Raw genomic sequence first — 22,731 nt, forward strand, 5'->3', positions numbered from 1 at the left:
AACCAGTGGACCATCGCTCCTGTCCCGTTGAATGTTTAACACCTCGTCTGCAAAAAGAAAGGTGCAACATGAGAACTTCCTAGGAGATCACCCATCCTAGTACTACTCTCACTCAAACACACTTAACTGCGGAGTTCTGATGGGATCTGGTGAACTAGTACTGGTATGATCGCACCCGTTCAAGTTTGTGCTGCAAATACATATATCCCTTCTCCTTCAGTCTTCCCTCCCATCATTTGTTTCGTTGTGCGCTCACCTCACCTTTGTTTCTAGTTCTAATATTAAGCAAAATGCCCCAGAGTTTCAACTCATGCCCATATGAATGGATCGCCTGTCGCACCTCGTTTTTTGTTGTTCTATTATTTAAGATGCTCGCAATGATACTCTTATTACATGGTGGGCTTTAATTGAATGCGCAAAAAACTTAAGCAAAATGCCCCGGTACTGTGACTCACGTTTGCGAATTAACCAGCGGACCATCGCTCCAGTCCCGCGTAATATTTAACACCTCTACTGCAAAAAGAAGGGTGCAACATGAGGACTTCTCAAGAGGTCACCAATTATAGTAGTAAACTCACCCAAGAACGCTTAACTGTGGAGTTTTGATGGGATCCAGTGAACTAGTACTGGTATGATCGCACCCATTCTAGTTTGCGCCACAAATACATATACCCCTTCTCCTTCCCTCTGCCCTCCCATTATTTGTTTCGCTGTGCGCGCACCTCATCTCTGCTTCTAATTCTAATATCAAGCGAAATGCCCCAGTGCCTCGACATATGCCCATATGAACGGATAGCCCGCTACAACTCATTTTTTGTTATTCTACCATTTAAGATATTCGCAATGACACTCTTATCACGTGATGGACTTTAATTGAATGTGTAAAAAATATTAAACAAAATGCCCCGGCACCGTTACTCACGTTTGCGAATGAACCGATAGACCATCGCTCCGGTCCCACATAACATTTAATGCGTTGTCTGCAAAAAGAGGGGTACGACACGAGTACTTCCCAGGAGGTTACCCATCCTAGACTACTCTCGCCCAAGCATGCTTAACTCTGGAGTTCTGATGGGATCCAGTGAACTAGTGCTGGTATGATCGGATCTGTTCAAGCATGCACCGCAAATACCTATACCCCTTATCCTTCACTTTCCCCTCCCGTCATTTGTTTGTTTGTGCATGCACATCACCTCTGCTTCTAGTTATAATATCAAGTGAAATGCCCGGGTGCCTCAACTTATGCCCATATGAACGGAATGCCCATCACACCTCGTTTTTCATTATTCTACTATTTAAGTTGCTCGCAATGAGACTCTCATTATGTGATTGACTTTAGCTGAATGTGCAAAAAGTATTAAGTAGAATGCATCAGCGCCGTGACTCACATTTGCGAATGAACCGACTAACCATCGCTCCGTCTGCAAAAAAAGGATGCAACACAAAAACTTCCTAGGAGGTCACCCATTCTAGTACTAGTCTCGCCCAAGAATGCTTAACTGCAGAGTTCTGATTGGATCCAGTGAACTAGTGCTAGTATGATCGCACCTTTTCTAGTTTGTACTGCAAATAGATATATTTTTTTCCCTTCACTCTCCCCTCCCGTCATTTATTTCTTTTTGCGTGCACCTCACATCTGCTTCTAGTTCTAATATCAAGCGAAATGCCCCTGTGCCTCAACTCATGCCCATATGAACGGATCGTCCGCCGCACCTCATTTTTCGTTGTTCTACAATTTAACACGCTCGCAATGACACTCTGATCACTTGATGGGCTTTAATTGAATGAGCAAAAAATATTAAGCAAAATGCCATGGCGTCGTTACTCATGTTTACAATTGAATAAGAGGACTGTTGCTCCGGTTCCGCATAATGTTTAACATCCCGTTTGTAAAATGAAGGGTGCAACACGAAGACTTCCTAGGAGGTAACCCATCCTAGTACTACACTCGCCCAAACACGTTTAACTGTGGAGTTCTGAAGGGATCCGGTGAACTAGTGCTGGTATGATCCCACCCGTTTTAGTTTGCGCCGTAAATACATATACCACTTCTCCTTCACTCTCCCATCCCGTCATTTGTTTCTCTGAGCGCGCACCTCACCTCTACTTCTAGTTCTAATATTAAGAGAAATGCCCCGGCGCCTCGACTCATGCCCATATGAATGGATCGCCCGTCGAACCTCGTTTTTTGTTGTTCTACTATTTAAGATGCTAGCAATGACACTCTAATCACGTGATGGACTTTAATTGAATGCACAAAATGCTCCGGCTCCATGACTCATGTTTGCGATTGAACTGGTGGATCGTCAATCCGGTCCGCGTAATGTTTAACACACCATCTTAAAATGAAGGGTGCAACACGAAGACTTCCTAACAGGTCACCCATTCTAGTACTACACTCGCCTAAGCACAGTTAACTGCGGAGTTTTGATGGGATTCGGTGAACTAGTGCTGGTATGATCGCACCCGTTCTGGTTTGCACTGCAAATACATATACCCCTTCTCCTTCACTCTCCCCTCCTGTCATTTTTTTCTCTGAGTGCGCACCTCACCTTTGCTTCTAGTTCTATTATCAACCTAAATGTCCCGGCGCCTCGACTCATGCCCATATGAACGGATCACCAGCCCGCCTCATTTTTCGTTGTTCTACTACTTAAAATTCTCACAGTGATACTCTCATCACGTGATGGACTTTAATTGAATGCGCAAAAAATATTAAGCAAGATGCCCCGGTGCCGTGACTCACGTTTATGAATGAACCAGCAGACCATCGTTCTGGTATTACGTAACGTTTAACGCTCTGTCTGCAAAAAGAAGGTTGCAAGACGAGAACTTCCCAGGAGGTCACCCATCCTAGTACTACTTTTGCCCAAGCACGCTTAGCTGCGGAGTTTTAATGGGATCCGGTGAAGTAGTGCTAGTATGATTGCACCCTTTTCTATTTGTGCCGCAAATAAATATTCGCCTTCTCCTTCCCATTCCCCTCCCAACATTTGTTTTGCTGTGCGCGCACCTCACCTCTGCTTCTAGTTCTAATATCAACCGAAATGCCTCGGTGCCTCGACCCATGCCCATATGAACGGATCGCCCGCCGCACCTCATTTTACATTTTTTTTCTATTTAAGATGCTTGCAATGACATTATTATCACAAGATGGACTTTAATTGAATGCGCAAAAAATATTAAGCAAAATGCCCTAGCGCCTTGACTTACGTTTGCGAATGAACTGGTGGACCGTCGCTCCAGCCCCGCGTAACGTTGCTCTAGCCCCGCGTAACGTTTAACACCCCATTTGTAAAAAGAAGTGTGCAACACAAAGACTTCCCATGAGGTCACCCATCCTAGTACTACTCTCGCCCAAGCACGCTTGACTGCGAAGTTCTGATAGGATTCGGGGAACTAGTGGTACGATCACACTCGTTCTAGTTTGCGCCATAAATACATATACCCCTTATACTTCTCTCTCCCCTCCTGTCATTTGTTTCTCTTTGCGGGCACCTTGCCTCTGCTTCTAGTTCTAATATCAAGCGAAATGCCCTGGCGCCTCGACTCATGCCCATATAAATGGAACGCCCGCCACACCTCTGTTTTAGTTTTTTTATTATGTAAAATGCTCGTAATAACACTCTTATCACGTGATGGGCTTTAATTGAATGCATGAAAAATATTAAACAAAAATTCTCCGGCATCGTGACTCACGTTTATGAATGAACCAGCGGACCGTCGCTCCGATCCTGTGTAACGTTTAACGCCCTATCTGCAAAAAGATTGGTGCAACACGAGGACTTCCCAGGAGGTCACCAATCCTAGTACTACTCTCACCCAAGCATGCTAAACTACGTAGTTCTGATGGGATCTGGTGAACTAGTGCTGGTATGATCGCACATGTTCTGGTTTGCGTCGCAAATATATATACCCGTTCTCCTTCCCTCTCCCCTCTTGTCATTTGTTTCGTTGTGTGCGCACCTCACCTCTACTTCAAGTTCTAATATCAAGCGAAATGTTCTGGCACCTCGACTCATTCCCATATGAACGGATTGCTTGCCGCACCTCTGTTTTCGTTGTTCTATTATGTAAGATACTCGTGATAATATTCTTATCATGTGATGGGCTTTAATAGAATGCACGAAAAATATTAAGCAAAATGCCCCGATGTCGTGACTCACCTTTGTGAATGAACTAGCGGATCATTGCTTCGGTCCTGCATAACATTTACTTCCCGTCTGCAAAAAGAATAGTGCAACATGAAGACTTCCAAGGAGGTCACCCATCCTAGTACTACTCTCGCCCAAAAATTCTTAGCTGCGGAGTTCTGATGAGATCTTGTGAATTAGTGTTGGTATGATCACACTCGTCCCATTTCGTGCTATAAATAGATATACCCCTTCTCTTTCCCTCTCACCTTCTGTCATTTATTTTTATGCGTGAACACCTCGCACCTTTGCTTCTAATTCTAATATCAAGGGAAATGCTCTGGTGGCTCGACTCGTGCCTAGATAAATGGACTGTCCACCGCACCTCATTTTTTTTTATTCTACTATTTAAGCTGCTTGTAATGACACTCTTATCATGGGTGGACTATAAATGAATGCACGAAAAATATGAAGCAAATGCCATGGCGCCATGACTCACACCGACGAATGAACCAGTGGACCGCATCTCCGGTCGCGCGTAATGTTTAACGCTCCATCCGAAAAAAGAGGAGTGAAACACGAGGATTCAGTGGGATTCCAAAGACACTTAACTGCAGAGTTCTTATGGGATTCAGTGCATTAGTGTTGGACTGATCGCACTCGTCCCATTCCCTGCTACAAATGCATGTGCCACTTCGACTTCCCTCCCCCCTCTGATCATTTATATTACTGCATACGCACACCTCACCTCTTTTTTTAGTTTTAATATCAAGGAAAATGCCTCGGCACCTTGACTCACACCCAGATGAACGGATCGTCCACTGCACCTCTTTTTTTGTTGTTCTATTATGTGAGATACTCGTAATAGCACTCTTATCACATGGTGGGGTATAATTGAATGCACGAATAATATTAAGCAAAATGCCCAGCACCGTGACTCACATTTACGAACGAATTGGCAGACTGTCACTTCGGTCCTGCGTAACGTTTAACGCCCTGTTTGCGAAAAGAAGGGTGCAACACAAGGACTTCCCAAGAGGTCACCCATCCTCATACTACTCCCGCCCAAGCACACTTAACTACGGAAGTTTGATGAGATCTAGTGAATTAGTGCTGGTATGATCAAACAAATTCGAATTTGTGCTTTAAATATATATATATCCCTTCTCCTTCCCTCCCCCCTCTTGTCATTTGTTTCGCTGTGCACGCACACCGCACACTTGCTTCTAGTTCTAATATCAAGCGAAATGCACTGGCGCCTCGACTCATGCCCGTATGAATAGATCGTCTGCCGCACCTTTGTTTTCGTTGTTTTATTATATAAGATACTCGTAATAACACTCTTATTACCTGATGGATTTTAATTGAATACACAAAAAAATTTTAGCAAAATGTCCCAACGCCGTGACTCACGTTTGCGAATAAATCGGTTAATGCCCCATCTGTAAAAAGAAGGGTACAACACGAGAACTTCTCAGCAGGTCACCCATCTGAATATTACTCTTGCCCAAGCACGCTTAACTACAGAGTTCTGATGGGATCCGGTGAATTAGTGTTGGTATGATCACACCCGTTCTAATTTGCGCCGCAAATACATATATCCGTTCTCCTTCCCTTTTCCCTCCCGTCATTTGTTTTTCTATGCGCGCAACTCACCTCTGCTTCTAATTCTAATATCAAGCAAAATTACCTAGCACCTCGACTCATGCCCATATAAACGGATCGCTCGCAGCACCTCGTTTTTCGTTGTTCTACTATGTATGATACTCACAATGATATTCTTATCACGTTATGGGCTTTAATTGAATGCGTAAAAAATATTAAGCAAAATGTCTCGGCGCCGTGACTCTCGTTTGCGAATGAACCGGTGGACTGTCGCTCTAATCTCGCGTAACGTTTAATGGCCCGTGTTCAAAAAGAAGGGTGCAACACGAGGACTTCCAGGGAGGTCACCCATCTTAGTACTATTCTCGCCAAAGCACGCTTAGTTGCGAAATTCTGATGGGATCCGGTGAACTAGAGCTGGTATGATCGCACCCGTTCTAGTTTGTGCCGCAAAGACATATACCCCTTCTCCTTCCCTCTCCCCTCCCATCATTTGTTTTGCTTTGCGCGCGCCTCATCTGTGCTTTTAAGTCTAATATCAAGTGAAATGCCGGTGCCTTGACTCATGCCCATATAAACGGACAGCCCGCCGTACCTCGTTTTTCGTTGTTCTACTATGTAAGATACTCGAAATGACATTCTTATCACGTGATTGGCTTTAATTGAATGCGTGAAAAATATTAAGTAAAATGCTCCGGCGCCGTGACTCACACTTGTGAACTAACCAGTAGACTATCGTTCCGGTCCTGCGTAATGTTTAATGCCCCATCTGTAAAAAGAATGGTGCAACACGAGGACTTCCCAGGAGGTCACCCACGTTAGTACTACTCTCGGCCAAGCACGCTTAACTGCGGAGCTCTGACAGGATCTGGGAAAATAGTACTCGTATGATCGTACACGTTCTAGTTTGCGCTGCAAATAAATATTCTCCTTCTCCTTCCCTTTTCCCCTCCCATCATTTGTTTCACTGTGCGCGCAACTCACTTCTGCTTCTAGTTCCACTATCAAGTGAAATGCCTTAGTGCCTCGACTCATGCCTATATGAACGGATCGCCCGCCATACCTTGTTTTTTATATTTCTACTATGTAAGATACTTACAATGACACTCTTATCACGTGATAGGCTTTAATTGAATGCGCGAAAAATATTAAGCAAAATGCCCTTGCGCCCTGACTCACGTTTGCGAGTAAACCGGCGGACTGTCGCTCTGTTCCCGGGTAATATTTAACGCCCCATCTGCAAAAAGAAGGGTGCAACATGAGGACTTCCTAGGAGGTCAACTATCCTCGTACTACTCTTGCCCAAACACTCTTAACTTTGGAGTTCTGATTGGATTCGGTGAGCTAGTACTGGTATGATCGCTCCCATTCTAGTTTACGCCGTAAAGACATATACCCCTTCTCCTTTCCTCCCCCTCCTGTCATTTGTTTTACTGTGCGTGCACCTCACCTCTTCTTCTAGTTCTAATATCAAGCGAAATGCCCCGTGCCTCGACTCATGCCCATATAAAGGAATCACGCTGCAACTTGTTTTTCTTTTTTCTACAATGTAAGATTCTCACAAGTATACTTTTATCACGTGGTGGAATATAAATGAATGCACAAAAAATATTAAGCAGAATAGCCTGACACCGTGACTAATGTTTGCGAGTGAACCGACGAACCGTGGTTCCAGTCGCATGTAACGGTTTATTGTCTCGTGTGCAAAAAAATAGGTGCAATACGAGGACTTTCCTAAAGGTCAACAATCTTAGTACTACTCTCACCAAAGGACACTTAACTGCAGAGTTCTTATGGGATTTAGTGCATTAGTGCTGGTCTGATCGCACCAGTCCCATTCCCCGCTACAAATGCATCTGCCCCTTCTCCTTCTCTCCTCCCTTCCGTCATTTGTTTCGCTGTACGTGCACACCTCACCTTTGCTTCTAGATCTAATATCAAGCAAAATGCCCCAGTGCCTCGACTCATCCCTATATGAACGGATCTCTTGCCACACCTCTATTTTCGTTGTTCTAATATGTAAGATACTCGCAATAACACTCTTATCATGTGATGGGTACTAATTGAATGCACAAAAAATATTAAGCAAAATGCCCCAACGCCGTGACTCACGTTTGTAAATAAACCAGTAGATCATCGCTCCGGTCCCATGTAACATTTGCCTCATCTTCAAAAAGAAGGGTGCAACATGAGGACTTCCCAAGAGGTCACCCATTCTAGTATTACTCTCGCCTAAAAATGCTTAACTACGGAGTTCTGATGGGATCCAGCTAACTAGTGCTGGTATGATCACATCTATTTTAGTTTGCGCCGTAAATACATATACCTCTTCTCATTCCCTTTCCCCTCCAATCATTTGTTTCGTTGTATGCACACCTCACCTCTGCTTCTAGTTCAATATCAAGTGAAATGCTCCGGCACCTCGATTCATGCCCATATGAGCGGATCGTCTGCCGCACCTCGTTTTTCATTGTTCTACTATTTAAGATGCTCGCAATGACACTCTTATCACGTGATGGGCTTCAATTGAATGCGCAAAAAAAATTAAGTATAATACTTCGGCGTTGTGACTCATATTTGCGAATGAACTGGCGAACCGTCGCTCTAGTCCCACATAACATTTAACACCCCGATTGCAAAAAGACTTATGCGACATAAGAACTTCCCAGGAGGTCACCCATCCTAGTACTACTCTCTCGCAAACACGCTTAACTTCGGAGTTCTGAGGGGTTCCAGTGAACTAGTGCTGATATAATCGCACCTGTTTTGGTTTGTGCCGCAAATACATATACCCCTTCTCCTTCACTCTCCACTCCCGTCATTTGTTTCTCTGTGTGCACACCTCACTTCTACTTCTAGTTCTAAAATCAAACGAAATGCTTCAGGGCCTCAACTCATGCCCATATGAACGGATCGCCCGTCGTACCTCATTTTTTATAAGAAGGGTACAACTTCCCAGGAGGACACCCTTCTTAGTACTACTCTCGCCCAAGCACGTATAACTTCAGAGTTCTGATGGGATCTAGTGAATTATTGCTGGTATGATCGCACCCTTTCTTATGTGTGCCGCAAATACAATGCCCCTTCTCCTTCCCTGTCCACTACCGTCATTTATTTCGCTGTGCATGAAGCTCACCTCTCTTTCTAGTTCTAATATCAACCGAAATACCCCAACGCCTCGAGACATGCCCATACGAATGGATCACCCGCCGCACCTCATTTTTCGTTGCTCTACTTTTTCAGATGCTCGCAATGATACAATTATCACGTGATGGGCTTCAATTGAATGTTAAAAAAATATTAAGCAAAATGCTCCGGTACCGTGACTCACGTTTGAAAATGAATCGGCAGACCGTCGCTTCAGTTTCGTGTAATGTTTAACGTTCCGTCTGCAAAAAAAAAGGGTGCAACATGAGGACTTCCCAGGAGATCACCCATCGTAGTACTACTTTCGTCCAAGCACGTTTAACTGCAGAGTTCTGATGGGATCTGGTTAACTAGTGCTGGTATGATCTCACCCGTTCTTGTTTGCGCTGCAAATACATATACCCCTTCTCCTTCACTCTCCCCTCATGTCATTTATTACGTTGTGCCCACAACTCACCTCTTCTTCTAATTTTAATATCAAGCAAAATGCCCCGGCACCTCGACTCATGCTCATATGAACGGATCACCAACCGCCTCTCGTTTTTTGTTGTTCTACTATTTAAGGTGCTCACAATGACACTCTTATCACGTGATGGATTTTAATTGAATGTTGAAAAAATATTAAGCAAAATGCCTCGGTGTCGTGACTCACGTTTGCAAATGAACTGGCGAACCATCGCTCCATTCCAGTTGAATGTTTAACGCCCTGTCTGCAAAAGGAATTATGCAACACGAGAACTTCCCAGGAGATGACCCATCGTAGTACTACTCTCGCCCAAGTACGCTTAACTACGAAGTTCTGATGGATCCGGTTAACTAGTGCTGGTATGATCGCACCCGTTCTAGTTTGTGCCGCAAGTACATATACCCTTTCTCCTTCCCTCTCTCCTCCCGTCATTTGTTTCGCGGTGCGCTCACCTCACTTTTGCATCTAATTCTAATATCACGCGAAATACCCGGCGCCTCGACTCATGCCCATATGAACGGATAACGCCACACCTTATTTTTCGTTGTTCTACTATGTAATATACTCGCAAAGACACTCTTATCATGTGATGGCCTCTAATTAACTGCACCTATCCTAGTACTACTCTCGCCCAAGCACGCTTAACTAAAGAGTTTGATGGGATCCGGTGAGCTACTGTTGGTATGATCTCAACCGATCTAATTTATGCTGTAAAGACATATACCCCTTCTCCTTCCCTCTCCCCTCCAGTCATCTGTGTCGCTGTGTGCGTACCTCACCTCTTATTCTAATTCTAATATCAAGCGAAATTCTCTGACAGCTCGACTCATGCCCATATGAACGAATTGCCCATTGCACCTTATTTTTTATTGTTCTATTATGTAAGGTGCTCTAAATGACACTCTTATCACGTGATGGGCTTTAATTGAATATAGAAAACATATTAAGCAAAAAGTCCCGGCACTGTGACTCACGTTTACAAATGAACGGGTGGACCGTCGCTCCGGTCCCGCATAACGTTTAAAGCCCCGTCTGAAAAAAGAAGGGTGCAACACGAGGATTTCCATAGAGGTCACCCATCCTAGTACTACTCTCGCCAAAGCATGCTTAATTGCGGAGTTCTGGTGGGACTCGGTGAACTAGTGCTGGTATGATCGCACCTGTTCTTTTTTGCGCCGCAAATACATATACCCCTTCTCCTTCACTCTCCCCTCCTGTCATTTGTTTCTTTGTGCACGCTCCTAACCTCTACTTCTAGTTCTAATATCAAGCGAAATGACCCAGCGCCTCGACTCATGCCCATATGAATTGATCGCCCACCGCATCTCATTTTTTGTTGTTCTACTATTTAAGCTACTTGCAATGACACTCTCATCACATGATTGGCTTTAGTTGAATGCGCGAAAAATATTAAGCAAAATGCTCTGGTACCGTGACTCACGTTTGCAAATGAATTGGCAGACCGTCGCTCTGGTCCTATGTAATGTTTAACACTCTGTCTGCAAAACAAGGTTGCAACCCGAGAACTTCCCAGGAAGTCACCCATCTTAGAACTACTTTTGCCCAAGCACGCTTAACTGCAAAGTTCTGATAGGATCTAGTAAATTAGTGCTGTCACACCTGTTCTAGTTTGCGCCAGAAATGCATGTACCTCTTCTCCTTCCCTCCCCCATCCTGTCATTTGTTTCGCTGTACGCGCACACCTCACCTATGGTTTTAGTTCTAATATCAAGTGAAATACTCCAGCGCCTCGACTCATGCCCATATGAACAGATCGCCCGCCGCACCTCTATTTTTGTTGTTCTACAATGTAAGATACTCGTAATAACACTCTTATCACGTAATGTGCTTTAATTAAAAGCACGAAAAATATTAAACAAAATGCCTTGGCGCCGTGACTCACGTTTGCGAATGAACCGACGAACTGTCCTAGTACTACTCTCGCCCGAGCATGCATAACTGCAGAGTTCTGAATGGATCCGGTGAATTATAGCTTGTATGATCGCAACCTTTCTTATTTGCGTGGCAAATACATATGCCCCTTCTCCTTCCTTCTCCCCTCTTGTCATTTGTTTCGCTGTGCCAACACCTCACCACTGCTTCTAATTCTAATATCAAGCGAAATGACCCGGTGCCTCGTCTCATGCCCATATAAACAGATCACCCGTTGCACCTCGTTTTTCATTGTTTTACTATTTAAGATGCTCGCAATGACAATCTGATAACTTGTTGGGCTTTAATTGAATGCTGAAAAAATATTAAGCAAAATGCCCCGGTGCCATGACTCACGTTTGCGATTGAATAGGTGGACCGTCGCTCCTATCTCGCATAGTGTTTAACGGTCTGTCTAGAAAAATAAGGGTGCAACACGAGAACTTCCCAGGAAATCACCCATCCTAGAACTACTCTCACCCAAGCACGCTTAACTGCAGAGTTCTAATGGGATCCGGTGAATTATTGCTGGTATGATCGCACCCTTTCTTATTTGCACCGCAAATACATATGCCCATTCTCCTTCCCTTTCCCCTACTGTCATTTATTTCGCTATGCGTGCACCTCACCTTTGCTTTTAGTTCTAATATCAAGCGAAATGCGCTGGTACCTAGACTCATACTTATATGAATGGATCACCCGCTGCACCTCATTTTTTGTTGTTTTACTATTTAAGATGCTCGCAATGACACTCTTATTATGTGATGGGCTTAAATTAATATGCAAAAAATATTAAGTAAAATGCTCCGGCGCTGTGACTCACATTTGTGAATGAACTAGCGAACCATCGCTCTAGTCCCACGTAACATTTAAGGACCTGTTTACAAAAAGACTTGTGCAATACGAAGACTTCCTAGGAGGTCACCCATCCTAGTGCTACTCTCTCTCAAGTACGCTTAATTGCAAAGTTCTGATAGGATCCAATGAACTAGTGCTGGTTTGATCACACCCATTCTGGTCTGCGCTGTAAATAGATACATCCCTTTTCCTTTACTCTCCCATCCCGTCATTCGTTTCTTTGTGCGCGCACCTCACCTCTACTTCTAGTTCTAATATCAAGCGAAATGCCCCGGTGCCTTGACTCATGCCCATATGCACGGATCGCCCGTCGTACCTCATTTTTTATAAAAAAGGTGCAACATGAGGACTTCCTAGGAGGTCACCCATCCTAGTACTACTCTCACCCAAGCACGCATGACTGTAGATTCTGATGGGATCCGGTGAATTATTGTTGGTATGATCGCACATTTTCTTATTTACACCACAAATACATATGCCCCTTCTCCTTCCCTCTCCCCTACTATCATTTATTTCACTGTACGCGCACCTCACCTCTCCTTCTAGTTCTAATATCAACTAAAATGCCCCGATGCCTCGACACATGCCCATACGAATGGATCGCCTTCTGCACCTCATTTTTCGTTGTTCTACTTTTTAAGATGCTCGCAATGATACAATAATCACATGATGAGCTTTAATTGAATGTTGAAAAAATATTAAGCAAAATGCCTTAGCACCGTGACTCACGTTTGCGAATGAACCGGCAGACCGTCGCTCCAGTCCTGAAAAATGTTTTACGCCCCGTCTGCAAAAAGAAGGGTGCAACACGAGAACTTCCAAGGAGGTCATCTATTCTATTACTACTCTCGCCCAATCACACTTAACTGTGGAGTTCTGATGGGATCTGGTGAACTACTGCTGGTATGATCTCAACCGATCTAATTTACACAACAAAGATATACCCTTTCTCCTTTCCTCTCCCCTCTCGTCATTTGTTTCGCTATGTGCGTACCTCACCTCTTATTCTAGTTCTAATATCAAGCGAAATGCCCCGACACCTCAACTCATGCCCATATGACTGGATTACCCGCTGTACCTCATTTTTTGTTGTTCTATTATGTAAGGTGCTCTAAATGAAACTCTTATCACATGATGGGCTCTAATTGAATGCGGGAAAAATATTAAGAAAAATGTCCCGGCGCTGTGATTCACATTTACGAATGAACCGGTGGACCGTCGCTCTGATCCAGCATAATGTTTAATGCCCCGTTTGCAAAAAGAATGGTGCAACACGAGGACTTCCCAAGAGGTCACTCATCCTAGTACTACTTTCACCAACGCACGCTTAGTTGCAGAGTTCTGATGGGATCTGGTGAACTAGTGCTGGCATGATCGCACCCGTTTTGTTTTGTGCCGTAAATACATATACCCCTTCTCCTTCACTCTCCCCTTCCGTCATTTGTTTCTTTATGCGCGCACCTAACCTTTGCTTCTAGTTCTAATATCAAGCAAAATGCCCTGGCGCCTCGATTCATGCCCATATGAACATATCGCCCCCTGCACCTCATTTTTCATTGTTATACTATTTAAGCTGCTTGCAATGACACTCTCATCACAAGATTGGGTTTAGTTTATTGCGTAAAAAATATTAAGCAAAATACTCCGGCACCGTGACTCACATTTGCAAATGATCCGGCAGACCATTGCTCCAGTCCTGCGTAACGTTTAACGCTCCGTCTGCAAAAATAAGGGTGCAACATGAAAACATCCCAGGAGATCACCCATCCTAGAACTACTCTCACCCAAGCACGCTTAATTGCAGAGTTCTGATGGGAACCGGTGAATTATTGCTGGTATGATCGCACCCTTTCTTATTTACACCGCAAATACATATGCCCATTCTCCTTCGCTCTCCCCTACCGTCATTTGTTTCGCTGTGCGCGCACCTCACCTCTACTTTTACTTCTAATATCAAGTGAAATGCCCCGGCACCTCGGCTCATGCATATATGAACGGATCGCCCACCGCACCTCATTTTTTGTTGTTTTACTATTTAAGATGCTTGCAATAACACTCTTATTACATTAAGTAATAATTGAATGCGCAAAAAAGATTAAGTAAAATTCTCCGGTGCTGTGACTCACATTTGCGAATGAACCAGCAAACCGTCGCTCTAGTCCTACATAACATTTAACGCCCCGTTTGTAAAAAGACTTGTGCAACACAAGGACTTTCCAAGAGGTCACTCATCCTAATACTACTCTCTCGTAAACACACTTAACTGCGGAGTTCTGATGGGATCCAGTGAACTAGTGCTGGTATGATCACACCCGTTCTAGTTTGTCCCCTCCCGTCATTTGTTTCTCTATGCGTGAACCTCACATCTGCTTCTAGTTCTAATATCAAGCGAAATACTCCGGTGCCTCAACTTATGCCCATATGAACGGATTGCCCCCCACATCTCATTTTTTTGTAAAAAGGGTGCAACACGAGAACTTCCATGGAGGTCACCCATCCTAGTACTACTATCGCCCAAGCACGCATAACTGTAGAGTTCTAATGGGATCTAGTGAATTATTGCTGGTATGATCGCACCCTTTCTTATTTGCGCCACAAATACATATGCCCCTTCTCTTTTCCTCTCCCCTACCATCATTTGTTTCGTTGTGCGCGCACCTCACCTCTCCTTCTAGTTCTAATATCAACCGAAATGCCCCGACGCCTCGACACATGCCCATATGAATGGATCTCCCGCCGCACCTTATTTTTCGTTGTTCTACTTTTTAAGATGCTCGTAATGATACAATTATCACATGATGGGCTTCAGTTGAATGTTGAAAAAATATTAAGCAAAATACCCCGATGCCGTTACTCATGTTTACAAGAGAACCGGCGGACCGTCGCTCCGGTCTCGTGTAACGTTTAACGATCCGTCTGGAAAAATAAGGATGCAACACAAGGACTTCCTAGGAGATCACCCATCCTAGTACTACTCTCACCCAAGCACGTTTAACTATAGAGTTCTGATGGGATCTGGTTAACTAGTGTTGGTATGATCACACTTGTTCTTGTTTGTGCTACAAATACATATACCCCTTATCCTTCACTCTCCCCTCCCGTCATTTATTACTGCGTGCGTGCACCTCACCTCTTCTTCTAGTTCTAATATCAAGCGAAATGCCCCAGCACCTCGACTAACGCCCATATGAACGGATCACCCGCTGCCTCTCATTTTTTGTTGTTCTACTATTTAAGATGCTCGCAATGATACTATTACCACGTGATGGGCTTTAATTGAATGCTGGAAAAATATTAAGCAAAATGCCCCGGTGCCGTGGCTCACATTTTCAAATGAATCGGCGGACCGTCACTCCAGTCTCGTATAACGTTTAACCCTCCGTCTACAAAAAGAAGGGTGCAACACAAGAACTTCGCAGGAGATCACCCATCCTAGTACTACTCTCCCCCAAGCACGCTTAACTGCAGAGATCTAATGGGATCTGGTGAACTAGTGCTGGTATGATCACACCCATTCTAGTTTGCACCGTAAGTACATATACCCCTTCTCCTTCCCTCTCCCCTCCCATCATATGTTTCGCTATGCGCGCACCTCACATCTGCATCTAATTCTAATATCAAGCGAAATACCCCAACACCTCGACTCATGTCCATATGAATGGATAGCTCTATACCTTGTTTTTCGTTGTTCTACTATGTAATATGCTCTCAAAGACACTCATATCATGTGATGGGCTCTAATTTAATGCGTAAAAAATATTAAACAAAATGCCCCAGCTCGGTTACTCACATTTGCGAATGAACTAGCGGACCGTCGCTCCAATCCCGCATAACATTTAATGCTCAGTCTGTAAAAAGAAGGATGCAACACAAGGGCTTCCTAGGAGGTCACCCATCCTAGTACTACTCTCGCCCAAGCACACATAACTGCAGAGTTCTGATGGGATCCAGTGAACTAGCATTGGTATGATCCCACCCTTTCTTGTTTGCGCCGCAAATACATATGCCCCTTCTCCTTCCCTCTCCCCTCCCGTCATTTGATTCGCTGTGCATGCACCTCACCTCTTCTTCTAGTTCTAATATTAAGCAAAATAACCCAGTTCCTTGACTCATGCCCATATGAACGGATAGCCCACCACACCTCATTTTTTGTTGTTCTATTATGTAAGGTGCTCGCAATGACACTCTTATCAGGTGATGGGTTTTAATTGAATGCGCAAAAAATATTAAGCAAAATGCTCCGGCGCTGTGACTCACATTTGCGAATGAACCTGCTAACCGTCGCTCTAGTCCCACATAATTTTTAACACCCCGTTTGCAAAAAGACTTGTGCAACACGAGGTCTTCCTAGGAGGTCTTCCATCCTAGTACTACTCTCTCCCATGCACACTTAACTGCGGAGTTTGATGGGATCCGGTGAACTTGTGTTGGTATGATTGCACCCGTTTTAGTTTACGCGGCAAATACATATACCCCTTCTCCTTCACTCTCCCATCCCGTCATTTGTTTCTCTGTGCACGCACTTCACATCTGCTTCAGTTCTAATATCAAGCAAAATGCCTCGGTTCCTCGACTCGTGCCCATATGAATGGATCGCCCACCGTACCTCATTTTTTATAAGAAGGGTGCAACACAAGGACTTATCAGGAGGTCACCAATCCTAGTACTACTCTCGCCCAAGCACGCATAACTGCAGAGTTCTGATGGGATCCAGTGAATTATTACTGGTATGATCGCACCCTTTTTTATTTGCGCCGCAAATACATATGCCCCTTCTCTATTCCTCTCCCCTGCCATCATTTGTTTCACTATGTGCGCACCTCATCTCTCCTTTTAGTTCGAATATCAACCAAAATGCCCCGACGCTTCGACACATCCCCATACAAATGGATCACCCCCCGCACCTCATTTTTTGTTGTTCTACATTTTAAGATGCTCGTAATGATATAACTATCATATGATGGGCTTCAATTGAGTGTTAAAAAAATATTAAGCAAAATACCCCTGTGCCATGACTCATGTTTCCAAATGAATCGGCGGACTGCTGCTCTAGTCTCGTGTAACGTTTAACGCTCCCTCTGCAAAAAGAAGGATGCAACACGAGGACTTCCCAGGAGATCACCCTCCTAGTACTACTCTTGCCCAAGCACGTTTAACTGCGGAGTTCTGATGGGATCTGGTTAACTAGTGCTGGTATCATCGCACAAGTTCTTATTTGCGCTGCAAATACATATACCCCTTCTCCTTCACTCTCCCTTCCCGTCATTTATTACATTGTTCATGCACCTCACCTCTTCTTGTAGTTCTAATATCAAGTGAAATGCCCCGATACCTCAATTCATGCCCATATGAATAGATCGCTCGCCGCCTCTCGTTTTTTGTTGTTCTACTTTTTAAGATGCTCGCAATGACACTCTTATCACATGATGAGCTTTAATTGAATACTGAAAAAATATTAAGTAAAATGCCTTGGTGCTGTAACTCACGTTTCCCATCATTTATTTCGCTGTGTGCATAACTCACATCTGCTTCTAATTCTAATATCGAGCGAAATGCCCCGGTGCCTCGACTCATGTCTATATGAACAGAACACCTGCCGCACCTCCTTTTTATTTATTCTACTATGTAAGATACTCGTAATGACACTCTCAACACGTGATGTACTTTAATTGAATGCACAAAAAATATTAAGCAAAATGTCCTAGCATCGTGACTCACATTTGCAAATGAACTAGTGGACCGTTGCTTTGATCCCGCGTAACATTTAACGCCCCATCTACAAAATGAAGGGTGCAACACGAGTACTTTCCAAGAGATCACCCATCCTAGTATTACTCTTGTCCAAACACACTTAACTATAGAGTTCTAATGGGATCCGGTGCATTAGTGCTGGTATGATCGCACCCTTTTCATTATGCGCTGCAAATACATACACTCCTTCTCCTCGCCCCCCCCCCCCGTCATTTGTTTCCTTATGCGTGCACACTGCACCTCTGCTTCTCATTCTAATATAAAGTAAAATGCCCCATTACCTTGACTCACATTTGCGAATAAATTAGCGGACCATAATTCCAGTCGCGCGTAACATCGAACGCCCTATCTGTAAAAAAATAGGCGCAACACGAGAACTTCCCAGGAGGTCACCCATCCTAGTATTACTCTAGTCCAAGTACACTTACATGCGGAGTTCTGATGGGATTTAGTTTGTTAGTATTGCTATGCTCACAATCATTTTATTGCACGCTGCAAATATATACACTCCTTCTCATTTCCCTCCCCCCTCCCGTCATTTGCTTCCTTGTGCGTGTACACTGCACCTCTGCTTCTCGTTCTAATATCAAGTAAAATGCCCTGATACCTTGACTCACATTTTTGAATAAACCAGCAGACCATAGTTCCAATTGCGCGTAACGTCCAACGCCCCATCTGTAAAAAAATAGGTGCAATATGAGGACTTCCTAGGAGGTCACCCATTCTTATACTACTATCACCCAAAAACACTAAACTACGGAGTTCTGATGGGATCTGGTGAATTAGTGCTGGTATGATCGCACCCGTTCTATTTCGCACTACAAATACATGTACCCATTTTCCTTCCCTCCCCCCTCTCGTCGCTTTTTTTGTTGTGCGCACACCTCAGACCTCTTCTTCTAATTCTAATTTCAGGAAAAATGCCCCGGGCAGCTCGACTCACACCCAAATATATACACTCCTTCTCCTTCCAAAGAGGTCACCCATCCTAGTACTACTCTCGCACAGGCACTATTAACTGCGGAGTTCTAATGGGATCTAGAAAACTAGTGCTGTTGTGATGGGACATGTTCCAGTTTGCGCTACAAATACATATAGCCCTTCGTCTTCCCTCTCTCCTCCTGTCATTTGTTTTGCTGTGCGCGCACCTCACCTCTTCTTCTAGTTCTAATATCAAACAAAATGCCCCAGCACCTCGACTCTTGCCCATATGAACGGATCGCTCACTGTACCTCGTTTTTCATTATTCTACTATTTAAGATGCTCGCAATGACACTCTTATCACGTGATGGGCTTTAATTGAATGCTGAAAAAATATTAAGCAAAATACCCCGGTGCTGTGACTCACATTTGCAAATGAACCAACGGACTATCGCTTCGGTCTTGTTGAATGTTTAATGCCCCATCTGCAAAAAGAAGGGTGCAACACAAGAACTTTTCAGGAGATCACCCAACTTAGTACTACTCTCGCCCAAACACCCTTAATTGCGGAGTTCTGATGGGATCCGGTGAATAAGTGCTGGTATGATCGCACCCGTGCTGGTATGATCGCACCCGTTCAAGTTTGTGCCGCAAATACATATAGCCCTTCTCCTTCACTCTCCCCTCTCATCATTTATTTTGTTGTGCACGCACCTCACCTTTTCTTTTAGTTCTAATATCAAGAGAAGTGCCCCAGAGTTTCGACTTATGCCTATATGAACAGATTGCCCGTCGCACCTCATTTTTTTTTTTCTACTATTTAAGATGCTCGCAATGACACTCTTATTACGTGGTCGACTTTAATTATATATGCAAAACAATTAAGCAAAATGCCTTGGCACTGTGACTCACATTTGTAAATGAACCGACATACCATCACTCCGGTCCCACATAATATTTAACACCTCGTCTGCAAAAAGAAGGGTGCAACACAAGGACTTCTTAAGAGGTCACCCATTATAGTACTAAACTAGCCCAAGCATGCTTAACTACGGAGTTCTGATGGGATCCAATGAACTAGTGCTTGTATGATCGCACCCATTCTAGTTTGCACCATGAATACATATATCCCTTCTCCTTCCCTCTCCCCTCCCATTATTTGTTTCACTGTGCTCGCACCTCATCTCTGTTTTTAGTTCTAATATTAAGTGAAATGCCCCAACGCCTTGACATATGCCCATATGAATGGATAGCCTGTCGCAACTCATTTTTCATTGTTATTTTATTTAAGATGCTCATAGTGACACTCTTATCACGAGATGGACTTTAATTGAATGCGCAAAAAATATTATGCAAAATGCCCCGGCGCCTCGACTCACATTTGCGATTGAACCGATGGACTGTCGCTCAAGTCCCGTGTAACGTTTAATGCCCCGTCTGTAAAATGAAGGGTGTAACATAAAGATTTCCTAAGAGGTCACCCATCCTAGTACTACACTCGCCCAAGTGCGCTTAACTGCGGAGTTCTGATGGGATCCAGGAACTAGTGCTGGTATGAACGCACCCGTTCTGGTTTGCGCCGCAAATACATATACCCCTTCTCCTTCACTCTCCCCTCCCGTCATTTTTTTCTCTGAGCGCGCACCTCACCTCTGCTTCTAATTCTAATATCAACCGAAATGCCCCGGCGCCTCGACTCATGCCCATATGAATAGATCGCCAGCCGCGCCTCATTTTTTGTTGTTATATTATTTAAAATTCTCACAGTGACACTCTCATCACGTGATGGACTTTAATTGAATGCGCGAAAAATATTAAGCAACATGCCCTGATGCCGTGACTCACATTTGTTAATGAACCAGCGGACCATCGCCCGGTCCCGCGTAACATTTAACGTTCTGTTTGTAAAAAGAAGGTTGCAAAACGAGAACTTCTTCAAAGGTCACCCATCATAGTACTACTCTCGCCCAAGCACATTTAGCTACGGAGTTCTCATGGGATCGGTGAAGTAGTGACGGTATGATCGCACCCTTTTCTGTTTGCGCCGTAAATAAATATTCTCCTTCTCCTTCCTATTCCCCTGCCGTCATTTGTTTCGCTGTGCACGTACCTCACCTCTGCTTCTAGTTTTAATATCAAACAAAATTCCCCGGTGCCTCGACTCATGCCCATATGAATGAAACGCCCGCCGCACCTTTGTTTTCGTTGTTCTATTATGTAAGATACTTGTAATAACACTTTTATCACGTGATGGGTTTTAATTGAATGCACAAAAAATATTAAGCAAAAATGCTCTAGCGCCGTGACTCACGTTTGTGAATGAATCAGCGGATCGTCGCTCCGGTCCCGCGTAACGTTTAACACCCTGTCTGTAAAAAGATTGGTACAACATGAGGACTTCCCAGGAGGTTACCCATCCTAGTACTACTCTCGTCCAAGCACGCTAAACTGTGTAGTTCTGATGAGATCCAGTGAACTAGTGCTGGTACGATCACAAACATTTTAGTTTGTGTCGCAAATATATATACCTTTTTTCCTTCCCTCTCCCCTCTTGTCATTTGTTTCGCTGTGCGCGCACCTCACCTCTGCTTTTAGTTCTAATATCAAGAAAAATACCCCAGTGCCTTCACTCATGCCCATATGAATGGATTGCCTGCCGCACTTCTCTTTTCGTTATTTTACTATGTAAGATACTCGTAATAACACTCTTATCACGTGATGGGTTTTAATTGAATGCATAAAAAATATTAAGCAAAATGCCCTAGCGCTGTGACTCACGTTTGCGAATGAACTGGCTGACCGTCGCTCTGGTCCCGCATAACGTTTAACACTCCGTCTACAAAAAGAAGGGTGCAACATGAGAACTTCCCAAGAGATCACCCATCCTAGTACTACTCTCGCTAAAAAATGCTTAACTGTGGAGTTCTGATGGGATCTGGTGAATTAGTGCTGGTATGATCGCATCAGTTCCATTTGTTGCTGTAAATACATATACCCCTTCCCCTTTCCTCCTCCTTCCCGTTATTTTTTTTGCTGTGCGCGCACCCCACACCTCTGCTTCTATTTTTAATATCAAGCAAAATGCCCTGGCAGCTCGACTCATGCACAGATGAAATGATTGCCCACTGCACCTCATTTTTCGTTGTTATACAATGTAAGATGCTCGTAATGAGACTCTTATAACGTGGTGGACTATAAATGAATGCACACAAAATATTAAGTAAAATGCCCTGACACCGAGACTCACGTTTGCGAATGAACCGACGGACCATGGTTCCTGTCGCGTGTAATGTTTAATTCTTCGTGTGCAAAGAAATAGGTGCAACACGAGGAATTTTCAAGAGGTCAACCATCTTAGTACTACTCTCACCAAATGACACTTAACTGCAGAGTTCTTATGGGATTCGGTGCATCAGTGCTGGTCTGATCGCACCCATCAAAATCTGTGCTACAAATGCATGTGCCCCTTCTCGTTCCCTCCCTCCTCCCATCATTTATTTCGTTGTACGTGCACACCTCACCTCTGCTTCTAGTTCTAATATCAAGCAAACTGCCCCAGTGCCTCGACTCATGTACATATGAACGGATCGCCCACCGCATCTCTGTTTTCGTTGTTCTACTATGTAAGATACTCGTAATAATACTCTTATCACGTGATCGGCTTTAATTGAATGCATGAAAAATATTAAGCAAAATGCCCTGATGCCGTGACTCACGTTTGCGAATGAACCGGCAGACCATCGATCCGGTCTCGCGTAATGTTTAATGCCCCGTCTGTAAAAAGATGGGTGCAATACGAGAACTTCCTAAGAAGTCACCCATCTTAGAACTACTCTCGCCCAAGCACACTTAACTGCAGAATTCTGATGGGATTCAGTGAATTAGTGCTGGTATTATCGCATCGGTTCTAATTTATGC

General features: G+C 44.0%; 21 pseudogenes; all 21 read right to left on the reverse strand.

Annotated features, from left to right (window-relative positions):
• Nucleotides 1-58: 58 nt before the first annotated feature.
• Nucleotides 59-177, reverse strand: LOC148267774 (5S ribosomal RNA; annotated as a pseudogene).
• A 347-nt stretch (nucleotides 178-524) lies between these two features.
• On the reverse strand, nucleotides 525-643 carry LOC148267775 (5S ribosomal RNA; annotated as a pseudogene).
• Nucleotides 644-991: 348 nt separating this feature from the next.
• Nucleotides 992-1,109, reverse strand: LOC148267776 (5S ribosomal RNA; annotated as a pseudogene).
• Nucleotides 1,110-1,898: 789 nt separating this feature from the next.
• Nucleotides 1,899-2,017, reverse strand: LOC148267777 (5S ribosomal RNA; annotated as a pseudogene).
• Nucleotides 2,018-2,349: 332 nt separating this feature from the next.
• Nucleotides 2,350-2,468, reverse strand: LOC148267778 (5S ribosomal RNA; annotated as a pseudogene).
• A 347-nt stretch (nucleotides 2,469-2,815) lies between these two features.
• LOC148267779 (5S ribosomal RNA) lies at nucleotides 2,816-2,934 on the reverse strand (annotated as a pseudogene).
• A 1,300-nt stretch (nucleotides 2,935-4,234) lies between these two features.
• LOC148267780 (5S ribosomal RNA) lies at nucleotides 4,235-4,353 on the reverse strand (annotated as a pseudogene).
• Nucleotides 4,354-5,586: 1,233 nt separating this feature from the next.
• Nucleotides 5,587-5,705, reverse strand: LOC148267781 (5S ribosomal RNA; annotated as a pseudogene).
• Nucleotides 5,706-6,053: 348 nt separating this feature from the next.
• Nucleotides 6,054-6,172, reverse strand: LOC148267782 (5S ribosomal RNA; annotated as a pseudogene).
• A 2,210-nt stretch (nucleotides 6,173-8,382) lies between these two features.
• On the reverse strand, nucleotides 8,383-8,501 carry LOC148267783 (5S ribosomal RNA; annotated as a pseudogene).
• Nucleotides 8,502-9,139: 638 nt separating this feature from the next.
• On the reverse strand, nucleotides 9,140-9,258 carry LOC148267784 (5S ribosomal RNA; annotated as a pseudogene).
• Nucleotides 9,259-9,606: 348 nt separating this feature from the next.
• LOC148267785 (5S ribosomal RNA) lies at nucleotides 9,607-9,724 on the reverse strand (annotated as a pseudogene).
• Nucleotides 9,725-11,709: 1,985 nt separating this feature from the next.
• LOC148267786 (5S ribosomal RNA) lies at nucleotides 11,710-11,828 on the reverse strand (annotated as a pseudogene).
• Nucleotides 11,829-13,871: 2,043 nt separating this feature from the next.
• LOC148267787 (5S ribosomal RNA) lies at nucleotides 13,872-13,990 on the reverse strand (annotated as a pseudogene).
• Nucleotides 13,991-14,601: 611 nt separating this feature from the next.
• LOC148267788 (5S ribosomal RNA) lies at nucleotides 14,602-14,720 on the reverse strand (annotated as a pseudogene).
• Nucleotides 14,721-15,535: 815 nt separating this feature from the next.
• On the reverse strand, nucleotides 15,536-15,654 carry LOC148267789 (5S ribosomal RNA; annotated as a pseudogene).
• Nucleotides 15,655-16,763: 1,109 nt separating this feature from the next.
• Nucleotides 16,764-16,882, reverse strand: LOC148267790 (5S ribosomal RNA; annotated as a pseudogene).
• A 348-nt stretch (nucleotides 16,883-17,230) lies between these two features.
• LOC148267791 (5S ribosomal RNA) lies at nucleotides 17,231-17,348 on the reverse strand (annotated as a pseudogene).
• A 580-nt stretch (nucleotides 17,349-17,928) lies between these two features.
• Nucleotides 17,929-18,047, reverse strand: LOC148267792 (5S ribosomal RNA; annotated as a pseudogene).
• Nucleotides 18,048-19,309: 1,262 nt separating this feature from the next.
• LOC148267793 (5S ribosomal RNA) lies at nucleotides 19,310-19,428 on the reverse strand (annotated as a pseudogene).
• A 366-nt stretch (nucleotides 19,429-19,794) lies between these two features.
• On the reverse strand, nucleotides 19,795-19,913 carry LOC148267794 (5S ribosomal RNA; annotated as a pseudogene).
• Nucleotides 19,914-22,731: the final 2,818 nt, after the last annotated feature.

This window comes from Carica papaya, chromosome 3 (assembly GCF_054855325.1).
Source record: "Carica papaya isolate Zhongbai chromosome 3, ASM5485532v1, whole genome shotgun sequence".
Lineage (NCBI taxonomy): Eukaryota > Viridiplantae > Streptophyta > Magnoliopsida > Brassicales > Caricaceae > Carica > Carica papaya.